The 12,225-nt window shown below is 49.7% G+C and overlaps 1 pseudogene; it reads right to left on the reverse strand.

Annotated features, from left to right (window-relative positions):
* Nucleotides 1-10,973: 10,973 nt before the first annotated feature.
* On the reverse strand, nt 10,974-11,576 carry LOC138844707 (mitochondrial import inner membrane translocase subunit TIM14 pseudogene; annotated as a pseudogene).
* Between the last annotated feature and the right edge of the window lie 649 nt (nt 11,577-12,225).

Raw genomic sequence — 12,225 nt, forward strand, 5'->3', positions numbered from 1 at the left:
CTTCAGGCCAAGGGGTAGGAAGGCAATTCCTGCCCCAGCCACCCCCATTGCTGGGAGTGTGGTCATGGGACCAAGTTCTGGCATGGTGTTACTGGACCTGATAGCCCACTTGATGCAGGGTTGTGGAGAACAGAGCCCAGGGACACGGCAGGAGGTCACAACAACAAACAAAAAAAAGTTACTGAACAAGAGCGAGGTTTTAGATGTGTAATTGCTGGTCAGGCTTGCTTCCACATTTTTTTCTCATTCATGACACAGAAGTTTCTCATCTTCAGAAAAACTCCCATTGTCTTCAGCTTGTCTCACATGGTAGGCCAACGTCTAGCCAGCTACCTTAATACCTCCCCTCAAGAGAAGTAACCCACAGTCTTATGTGGGGCGGGGGAAGGGTGAAGGTCCATGTTCTGCATTTTCTTCAAGCTGGCATATGGGGGCGTTGAGCTGGTTACGGTTACTCTTCTCTTGAGGTCTGCCCTGCGGTGTTGGAGCATGGTGTTGGAAAAGAAGGTCCGGCGTGGTTCACTGGGCTGATCATGTCATCTGATGGACGCATAGACTGGAGGCCCTGCCTCATCATCATCTGGAGCCGGACGCCTTCTATTCTGTTAGAGACAAAACAAACGGGTGCAGTAAAGACACAGGGTCCAAGGAGCAGTGAGAGTATGAGGGCTATACAGCTGAGCAGAGACAAAAACCGGGATTTCCACAATCCAGTGTGCGGCCAGAGATTCCAACCCTGTTCAGCCTGGTCCTGGCGCTGCCTGGCCTCAGCCAAGAGATGGTAAATATAGTTTACACTTGTCCCGTTTGACCCAAAAACAACAATCTCGCAGCACACCCCCTTGGGCAGCAGTTAGCATGCCTAGGCTTGGCCACCCTTGCACAGGGGCCCTAACCATGACAGCCTTTCGCTGGGAAGAGGCTGTGTTTTGTTCTCTCTCCCTGCTTTATTATTTCCTTGTATCTAGGGATTTACAACCAGCTAAAGAAATGGCGGAGCTGTCTTAGGGCTGTCGGAGTAGAGCTTTGCTGCACGGCCCACGTCCTCTCTGGGTCAGCCTCTGTTCCCAGGGGTGAGGACAAGCCCTAAACAGTCTACTTCCTGACAGACCGGATGTTTTCCCTCAGACACCCAGTAACCACCTTCTGTTAGGAAGTTAAGGGTGTTAGTCAAAGGTCCAAATCTGGAGTCTTGAGAGAACACAGCAGCAAATCATCTACATATTAAATGATCTCTCTACCCGCCTCAAGAGACTGGTTCTTTAGGTGCTCTGCAGGGGCCTGTCCAAATAGGTGGTAGCACTGTCCGAGTTAGCTGTAACTCTATGCCACTGGCAACTAAGAATCGACAGGAGGGGCCTTTAGGCTTAATAATAATACAGCAGGCCAGGTATGTGTGAGGCCCAGACCTCTCTTCATGTGGGGTATTGGAAGAGACATTGCTACACAGGCATAAATCTCCTTAGGGAAGGCACCATGTGAACTCTCATTACCAGGCAGGACCAGGAGGAGGTTAGCACAGAATAGGCAACTCCAGAATCTAAAAGAAAAGGCATGGCCTGCCTGCTGCATCCAATGATCCTAGGCCCTGGCCCCTCGGTAGCAACGGTCGGCTTGGGAGCCAGATGGAGGGAAGGGCTTCCTGGGCACAGGGCCAGCAGGGCCTGTGGTGCTGACCTGGGAGTCCTCCTGCCCTCGGGGCAATGTGGTGACCCAGCTCTTGGCAGACAGGCCAGGGCTCTTTCAGAGGCCAGCTTCTGTTGTGACAGCTGCTCACCCCGTGCCCTGGCTTCCACGTGGAACGCAGATGCTATGTGGGGAGAAGTGGCCTCACTGGGTCTCCTCGATGGCAGATCACTGCGGAAAGCAGCTATCGGCTGGGCCTGCCATCTCTCCTTTACCACTCCACCTGCTTAGCTCATTCCTCTTCCTTCTGGTCTCTGTCAAAGTAGACCTGGGGACAGCCTTGCGGATGTCAGCCAAGGGGGTGCTCGGTCCTATCCTAATGTTTGAAGCTTCCTTCTAATACCAGGAATGGCCTGAGTTGGGAACCTACAGTCAGGGGCATCTTTAGACTGTGTTTTCCTGTGAGTGAGGAGAACCGTGTCCTTCTGGTAAGATTAAACGTGTCAGTGACCTCACACCGTCCATCTATCCATTTAGAGCTTCCCATCTCCCTCTTTGTGTCTCGTATTGTAAAGAGGCCTCCTGTCCTGACCATTCCCCCAGGAGCCATTCAGTCCCACATATCCTGTAGGGGGTACATCCCAGTGGCTTCTACACTCAAGGCTGAGGGCTGAATCTCCAAGCACGGGAGAGCAGAGGGCACAGGGACGCTGGGTACCCACAGGGGCACTGTTCTGCGGTGGCAGTTCTTTTGGCTTTGCCTCAGGGTGGGCTCTTGGTGGCAGATTAAGTTTTAGCATGGCTGAGTCCAGCTTGCGGTTTTTATAGAGTTCGTGATTTTCTCTTAGCGCCATAAAGGCCTGCACGTCGGGGACTTCTGTCCATTTACTGTGCCCACGGCAGAACAGGTCTAGCTATAAAATGGTATTATAATTTAAAGCTCCATTTTCTGGCCAGGCTTTCTGATCACCTAATTTATATTGTGGCCAGGTGGTGCTGCAAAGAGAAATTAGCCACTTCATTCATCCTTAAAGTCGGTGAAGGAGGGGGAGTCAAACTGTGACCCATTTTTGAGAATACGTCCTAGGGGTGAGCCGAGGGGGATGAGGGTCGGTTCCCCATCTGAAAGGGCACAGGGAAGTTAGGGCAGGCGTCCCCGCCATCCGAAGCGCTGCTACCTCCCGACGCCTGGAGAGCTTCACGTAAGCTCTTCCCAGGGCTTCGGGACTGAGTGTTCGGCATGTGGGCTACGGGCCAGGGGACTCCACACTTCACGGCGTTTACCCCATACCCCGTAAATGTGTTGACCACACAGCCCGGCTCGTTTCTTGTATCCGTATGCACCACATGACCCATCTGCAACCGTTTCTAAGTGTCTTTGGGAACCTCTCCTCTCCTCCCTTTTGGCTGCACCTCCCACAAAATGCCTGGCTATTTAACGTTTAGCTTGTCTGAGCCTTTGTCAGTCACCCTGTAGAGCATCTGGCCTGTTTACAGAGCTGCTGGCTTGGGCAGGACAAGAGCATGCATTTATCCCATTTTTGTTTTTGTTTGTTTACCCTTTAATTTGACCAGCCATGACTGCTGGGTAGCTACTGGAAAAATGCACCCGGCTACTGAGTAAAACCCCAACCTGACACAGGTATCTTGTCTAGTGGCAAGGATTCCCCATGGGTGCGTTGCTGGACCCCTATGTAGACATTCTGCCCCCAACCTGGGGAGTTTAACCTTTAGTGCCTGGGGACCCTGAGTACCTGGAGAAGGCAGGGGAGGGGTGCGAGCGAGGTTAGGAGTGCAGTGGGGGAGGGCAGCCAGCTCCCTGTCTCAGCGACGACCGAGCACATATTCCCGCCACCCTCTGCAGCCCCCTGACAGACAGGATGCAACCCTAGGTACACAGCCAGGGACAAAGGGCCCAACTGACCCGAGCCTAATGTGCAGAAGGACAAAAAGCCCCCAGGACTCAAAAACTGAAAACCAAACAGGATGCGGTTACAGCTGGACTCAGCCAGCTCCAGATACTGACTCCCCAGCAATGAGATGGTCATGAGATGTGAGTGATGCTTGCAAAATCCTGCACCAACTTCCCCCAGCCCAAAGGACACAAAGCCCTAGGCTCCTGCTCAAGAACGCCTCTCACTGAAGGAGCTTTCCTCTGCTTCAACAGAACCTTGCTCTCCCTTGGGACTGGCATTGTGGTGTAGTGGGTCAAGCTGCTGTCTGCAACGCCAACATCCCGTCCGAGCACTGATTCGAGGCCCAGCTGCTCCGCTTCGGATCCAGCTCCCTACTAATGTGCCTGGGAAAGCAGCAGAAGAGGGCCCCAGTTCATGGGCCCCCGCCAACCACATGGGAGATCCAGATGGAATTCTAGGCTCCTGGCTCTGTTGTAGCTATTTGGGGAAGGAACGAGAAGATGGAAGACCTGTCTCTCCCTCTCTGTAACTCTACCCTTTAAATACATAAGACATAAAATCTTAAATTAAAAAAGTGGGCTGGCATTGTGCACAGTGGGTAAAGCCACTGCCTGCAACACCAGCATTCCACATAGGCACTGGTTCATGTCTCAGCTGCTCCACTTCTAATCCAGCTTCCTGCTAACGAGCCTGGGAAAAGCAGTGGAAGATGGGCCCAAGTGCCCAGGACCCTGCACCCACACGGGAGACCTGGAAGAAGCTCCTGGCTCCTTGGCTTCAGCCTGGCTCAGCCCTGGCCATCGGGACCATCTGGGAATGAACCAGTGGATGGAAAATGTCTGTGACATTCACATAAATAAATAAATATTTTAAAATATAAATTTCACACCATGCTTTCGCTTTTCACTCAAAGTTTCCTTCCTACTCATGTTTTCTTGTCCATTTGTCTTGGTCACGGTCGTGAACCTGAGCAGATAGAATTGTAGTCTGCTGCACCAACACAACCAATGTAACATGCAGGACAGGCCATGTCTGGCGTGGAGCTGTGGGGGATGGGGCCGCTCTGGAACCACACCCTTTTGATGCCAGGATGTAAAACATCAGACCCTTAAATGAGCACTTGTGAGTTTGGCATCATTGTATAAACTGTTTACGCAACCTAAATTAACTCAAACAGCTATCATCTCTGCAAGTTGAGAGTCTCGGCCTTTGAGAGCTACAGGGATCCATCTAAAGTCAAAATCAAGAGAGGCCGGCCAGAAGTTACATTTAAGGAATTGTAGGAGGTGCAAACCATTTGGTGAAAACAGGATCTTAAGACTTTTTGTAAAAGGATTAACCCATTTAACCTGAACATTTTAACCAAGGCTGTGGCCCAAATCTAATTAGAGTTCAGGTAATCACTCAAACAGGCAGATCATGTGAGCTCCTTTAAGACCCATTTTTGTTTTCAAGCAATCAAGACCTGATAAGGACAACAAAAAACATACTCCTCAATTGAAAGGATTAGCATGAGGTATGCGAACCCATGACTTAGGACAATTAAATATATAATGGAACAAAGAGGTAGAGAAGACACAGGACCTAACTGTAACATAACTTCTTCTAACCCCACCCAGCTTAATCTCACACACCCTTCACTTCCACAAACCTTCACAACATACCTCCTCCTTTCTCAACCAACCTCACCAAGAATACATGCTTCCTCCACACTTTCTTTCCTACCTACTGCTTCCTTCAGTTCATGTCCCAACATAGTTCTCCAATATCTCTAAATTAAGAGGAACACATTTTTAAAAGAACAATTTGTACAGCTGCATTTGATCTTCGTTTCCACAATTATACTTTGCCAAGTGTTGTACACTTTAGCCTACAAAACATGTAAGTACAGAATCAAGACTGTTTTGCTAAAAGACATAACTGCATGAACCTAATAGCAAATATTGTCATAGAATCACAACTGGATGTCAAAAGACTTATAAAGATGTTCATGAGGGGGCCTGTGCTGTGGCATAGCTGGTAAAGCAGCCTGCAGTGCCAGCATCCCATGTGGGCACCAGTTTGAGTCCCGGCTGCTCCATTTCCAGTCTAGAGAGCAGTGGAGGATGGCCCAAGTCCTTGGGCCCTTGCACCCATGTGGGAGACCTGGAGGAAGCTCCTGGCTTAGCATCAGCCAACTCCAGTCATTGCAGCCATTTGGGGAGTGAACCAGCAGATGGAAGACTTTTCTTTCTTTCTCTCTCTCTCTCTCTTTTAATTCTCTACCTTTCAAATAAATAAATTTAAAAAAAGAAAGAAAAAGATGGTCATTGGGACCAGCATTACGGCACAGTAAGCTTGCTGCCTGTGACACTGACATCCCATATGAGCGCCAGTCTGAGTCCTGGCTGCTCCATTTCTGATCCAGCTCCTTGGGAAAGCAGGGAAAGATGGCACAAGTACTTGGACCCCTGCCACCCATATGGGAGACCTGGGTGAGGTTCCAGGCTCCTGGCTTTGGCCTGGCCCAGCCCCAGCTATTGTGACCATCTGGGGAGTGAAGCAGCAAATGGAAGATTTCCCTCACTCCTTCTCTCTCTGTAACTGCCTTTTTATTTATTTATTTATTTATTTATTTATTTGAAAGACAGAGTTACAGAGAGAGAAGGAGAGATAGAGATATTTCACCCACCGGTTCACTTGCCAAATAGTTGCAATGGCTGGGGCTGGGGCTGGGGCTGGGGCTGGGCCAGGCCAAAGCCAGAATCCAGGAGTTTCATATGGGTCTCCCACGTGGATGGCAGGGGCCCAAACACTCAGGCCACCTTCTGTTGCTTTCCCAGGACATTAGCAGGGAGCTGGATTGGAAATGGAGCAGCTGGGACTGGAACCAGAACCCATATGGGATGTTATGCTACAGCGCTGGCCCCTCTGTAACTCTTTTAAATAAATAAATAAATATTTTTTAAAAAATCAGCCAGTCACAGTAACAACTCAGCAATTTATATAGACTTTTAGAAAGAACACACAGAGCATTTTATCCTTTCTGGTGTGGGACCTGTAATGAGTGGCAGCAGCGATGGACAAGCTCTTTAACAAGGCACATATTGTCCACAACCACGGAACACAGGGATCTTAAATAGGCAATCAGAGAAACTCATAACTTAATAAGAAAATGTGGACGTTTTGGGACAGGAGGCCTGCCACTGCTAACCTAGTGTTAGGGTCCGAAAACACCCACCGCCTGAGGAACGACTCCAAGAGACTTTCTCTCATGCAACCAGCAAAGGGTTAAAGATTTATTGATTCAACATGTGGGGCTCTCTGAACATACAAGAATAGAGGAGCCTCAAGGAACTAAAGTATAGGGTTTATAAAGGCAAAAACCGCAAAATCGGGAGGGGGGAGAGAATACACGGTTGCTAAGTGGTTGCTAAAATCTTACAATCAGCAATTATGATCTTAAGACATAGACAAATCACATCTTCATTATTAGCTCAGGTAACCCAGGTGCAACCTTTCTACTTTTAAGCTTGAGCAATCATGCTAGGGGGTTTTTGTGCTCTGCCAAGGGTGATGTAGTGCACTGCTATTGTCCGACTATTTGAGATCATAGTTTCAGACCAGAGTCTCACGGTGGGGGTGCTTTCCCAGAATGGAGTCTCAAGTGCTCCAAAATGGAGTCCCTACTGTCAAGGTGCTACTTCACTCTGTCTTATTTTCACAGCTGCACCAGGAAGGTTTAAACCTGTAAGCTTAAGCTTAACTTTTTACACCCGCACATATACAATTTTAACTCTTCACTAGGAGGATGGTTAAAGTGCTGGAAAACTTGGCCCAGCAAGCGGTCTTGTTAGTAGTAAAAATAGTTTTGGGAGCAGGCGTTGTGGCACAGTGGGGTAAGGCACCAACTGCAATGTGGGTATTCCATACCAACACTGGTTCACAACCTGGCTGCTCTATTTCTAATCCAACACCCCGATAATGTACCTGGAAAAGCAGTATAAGCTGGGCCAAGAGCTTGGACCCCTGCCACCCGCACAGGAGACCTGGATGGAGTTCCAGGCTCCTGGCTTCAGCCTGGTACAGTCCTGGCCATTGAAGCCATTTGGGGAATGAACCAGCAGATGGAAGCTCTCTCCCTCTTCTCTCTGCAACTCTGCCTTTCAAACACATTTTTGTTTTAATAGCAGTTTAAGAGAATCCATCAAGACCAGTTCTTGCCAGTGCTGTTTACAAAATGGTGACAGAGGGAGAGGAAACGAGGCCCATGGCATCCTGCAGTAGGGAAATAAGAAGCAAAGCTCTGAGGGCTGGCTGAAACTCTGGGCCTGGACTGCTAAACAGACAGGACATCCCCCGCCATGCCGACATGAGATGAGGGAGAAGGGGTAGAGAGCAGACCCTGGGCAGGTCAGGCAATCAGGGAGGCCCGAGAAGGCCAGCGTGGGGAGAGTGAACAAGAGCCAGCTGGCCCTGGTCTCTTGAAAGATACTCCTGATGGGACTGGCCGTGGGGAGTGGGCAGGTGTGTGTCTGCACGAGTGTGGCCAAGAGACTTTGGCTAAAAGACTGGGGAAAGGCCAAGGTGATTATGATGTGGGATCAGCAACGTATCAGTCTAGGGCTGCTGAGCTGGAAGCCTCTAAAGAACCCCCAAATGTAAATCTATCCTCCTCCTCGCCAATCAAAACACTGCCTTTCCTGGGACGCATCTGCTCTGTCCTGTGGAGGTGGCTGCGAGTGCTGTGTGGGTGCCCGTGCTTCCTCCACCTCTCCTCTTTGATGGGCATTTCTCTGTGTGGGCCGACCCACACTCATGTGTGTACGTGTTCACTTTTCTCGCCTTTTGAATAAAATCTGTTATTAGTTTGTGCACCTTACAAGGGTCTGCACTTAGAATGCTCCTCTGGGTAAGGGACAAGAGCCCGGAGTAGAAACCAACATTCCCCAGCCCACATCACCTAGGTTAAAAGCCTCTGTCTCATGAACTTGGCAAAGAGGCCTTGGCTGCCCCCAGACAAGGCAGGAGAAAGGATTAAAGGTGGCTAGACACACAATATTCCTCAGGGCAAGGTCGCTCAGGACTTATCACTGCTCTCATTCTCTCCTGGAAGGCTATGATTGGAGTAGGGAGGGGGAGATTCCTCAGGGAGAGAGCTGGAACCCACCCAACACAGTTACTGAACCAGCACAAGGTTTCAGACACGTAATTGTTGGCCACTTGCTTCTACATTTTTCCTCATTCTACCAAACAGAAATTCCCCATTTTCTTCAAAAATCCCCATCGTCTTCACCCCCTCTAACACACATAGATTAATGTCTGTCTAGCTACCTTAACATGACCAACCATCCTACAAAGAAGTCATTCTGATCCATTCTAGATCATTAGTGCTAAGAACTAGGGGATGGAGGCCAGCGTTGTGGCAAAACAGGTTAATGCTGTAACATCAGCATCCCACATGGGCGGCAGTTTGAGTCTCAGCAGCTTCCTTTCTGATCCAGCTTCTTATTAGTGGCCTAAGAAAGCATAGTAAGATGGCCCAAGTACATGGGGTCCTGAACCCATGTGGGAGACCTGGAGGAAGCTCCTGGCTTTGGCCTGACCCAGCCCTGGCTGTTCTGGATGCAAGATAATGTTCTCTCTCTCTCTCTCTCTCTCTCTCTCTGCTTCTCCTTCTCTGTAACTCTGCCTTTCAAATAAATAAATGAATCTTAACAAAACAAAACTAAGGGGTCATGCTTTTAGAAATGCAATTTGCAGGCCCGGCATTGTGGCATAGCGGGTAAAGCTGCCGCTTACAGCGCTAGCATCCAATATGGGCCCCAGTTTGAGGCCAGACTGCTCCATTTCCAATCCAGGTCTCTGCTATGGCCTGGAAAAGCAGTAGATGTCCCAAGTGCTTAGGCCCCTGCATCCATGTGGGAGAACCAGACACAGCTCCTGGCTTTGGATCACCCCAACTATGGCCATTGTGGCCATTTGGGGAGTGAACCAGTAGATAGATCTTTCTGCCTCTCTCTGTAATTCTGCCTTTCAAAAAGGTAAATAACTTTTTTTTAATGTGATTCACACATCATTGTCACAATGCAAGCAAAGGCTTTGGATTATTTAAAATATTGATGAAATCAACTTTTGGCTAAAATTCCAATCTTACCCTTTGAGAAATCATTGGGGGGGGGTGGTATGGCACAGTAGTTAAGCTGCCCCTTGGGACGCCTGCCTCTTACAACAAAGGGCCTGGGTTCCGATTCCTGCTAAGCATACTCTGGGAGACACCAGATGACGGCTCAAGTACTTGGGTCCTTCCACCCCCATGGGAGACTCAAATGGAGTTCCTGACTCCCAGCTTCGGCCTGGCCCAGCCCTGCCCTCGCTGTCGCAGGTATCAGGGAAGTGAACCAGTAAATGAGAGCTCTCTGTTTGTCTCCCTCTGCCTTTCAAAATCAAATAAATTTAAGCATTTTTTAAAAGACCATTCACCTTGTTGCCAGAAACGGCTCAGAGGGTCTTGTCCCTGCTGAAGAAAGCATTCAGATGTGAGCGAGTAGTGGCTAAGTGAGGTAGCAAAGTTTAAAGAAGAGGCACACCACCTGATAACCAGGGTGGCCGTGTCAGGAAGGACTGAGAGCCCAGCCTGCATTCAGACCGGTTTTGTAGAAATTGGGTATGGCCCACCAATTCTGGGATATCGTGGGGTGGAGGGCTTCCTGGGCACGGAACTCTTAAAATTCCTCCCAAAACTTCCTCAGCAGTGTTGATGGACCTAACAGCCCTCTTGGTGCAGGCAGGCAAGAGTCTCCCAAGCTGGGCTAGGGAGAAGACCATCCAAGGTCAAGGAACAAGGGTAAGACTTTGGATGGGCAAATGCTGATCTGCTTCCAAGGCTTGGTTCTACATTTCTTCCTTCATTCAACTCCACAAAAAATAAATTCCCATTTTCTTTGGCCCCTCTTACACACATAGGCCAATGTCTACCTAGCTACCTGAGAGACACAGAGAGAGAAACTTCTATCCAAGGGCTCATGCTCCAAATGCCCACAACCTCCAGAGCTGGGCCAGGCTAAAGCCAGGAGCCACAGCCAGGAACTCCATCCAAATCTCTCACATGGAACCCAGATAACTGAGCCGTCACCTGCTGCCTCCAGGGTGCACATTAGCAGGAAGCAGACTGGCAGCAGAAGTGACACTCAATCCCAGGCTCTCCCATATGGGACACAGGAGTCCCAAGTGACAACCTCTGCTCCAAACACACGCCCTGTCAGAAACATTTATTTTATATATTTTATATGAAAGGCAGAGTTACAGAAAGAGAGGTCTTCCATCTGCTGGTTCACTCCCCTGATGGCCTCAATGGCTGGCCAGAGCTCCGCCGATCCGAAGCCAGGAGCCAGGAGCTTCTTCGAGGTCTCCCACGTGGGTGCAGGGGCCCAAGAACTCAGGCCATCCTCTGCTGTTTTAGCAGGGAGCTGTCAGAAGCATTTTTTTTTTAGTTTGTTCTAAATCATTTTTAAAAACTGTACCTGAGGTATTTTATTATAAAAAGTTGGTACTCATATACACATGCTAACATGAACTGAAAATTCATATAGTTACTTCATTTTTTAGCTTGACCTTCTAGTAAATCTTTAGCTTCACTGATTTTGGCTATTTTAGGAGATCCTCCTTGTCTGGGTGATTTAAAAGCATAATTTGTCGATGTGCATCTCTTATTTGTCCTTTATTGGCAGTAGGGCCTACACCTGGTATTAATGCTTCTCATTTTGGGTTCAAATCCACCTCTGTAATCACCGCCACTGAAGGCAGATGTTGGTAGACTTTGAAAAACTTGCTCCATATGCTTCATAGCTTGTAACACATAATAGCCTGCAAATCCTGCAGCAGCAATGGTCAATCCGCCCGCTACCACTGTACTGGCCATGGCTTGGGCTCAGCTCCCCTGCCTTCACTGGGAGCACGGTACATCCCAGTCCAGAGGCCGCGGCCACCAACCAGACGCCATTACCCAAAAGCGAGGAGCTGCCAGCTACACCCACAAACAGCCCAAGCACAGGCTTCCCGTGAATCCAGAAGCATTTTTATATAGGGACAACTGTGGCTACATCCCGCCCTCTGGGGTCCCTAGCGTGGACCTCCTGAGGGAGAAGGGGCCTCTGGCAGTGGCGGTTGCCTTCTGGGCTTTTCAGTGCTGTGGCCTGCTGGCCGGCTCTGCGCTGTCTGCCTCTTTGATGCAGCTCCATGTTGGATCTTGTCCACACCCTCTGACACTTGCAGAGTAGCTTGCTACCCGGAGTGAGTGAGTGGGTGAGCGGGCACCCCTAGGCCTGCCCACTGCAGCATCGGGGTGGGGGAGGGGGCCACGTGCTCCAGCCCCTTGGTTGAGCTGCCTTCACGCACCTTCACCGGGTACCCTCTAATCACCTCCCCAGGTGAAGCGCCTCTGTTTCATTCCTCTGTGAACAACATGGCCATCACCTGTAGACCTGTCCTGATTCACTGGTGACCGCCCCAGCTAATAACCGGGGAGCCCTGGCCTTCACCCCCATCATAGTCTATAAAATGGTCATAGTGACGCCCCACGCCTTTGACCTGGAGTGAGTTCAAAAGGGACCCATGCAGGCCTGTGCTGCTTTTCCAAGGCTGTGGTTAAGTGCCTGGAGGCAAACTGGTGGGCCCCCTCTCCACCAAGGGTGTGTCAGCTCAG

Source organism: Oryctolagus cuniculus, chromosome 12, assembly GCF_051225735.1.
Source record: "Oryctolagus cuniculus isolate XC-2025 breed Fujian yellow rabbit chromosome 12, ASM5122573v1, whole genome shotgun sequence".
Taxonomy (NCBI): domain Eukaryota; kingdom Metazoa; phylum Chordata; class Mammalia; order Lagomorpha; family Leporidae; genus Oryctolagus; species Oryctolagus cuniculus.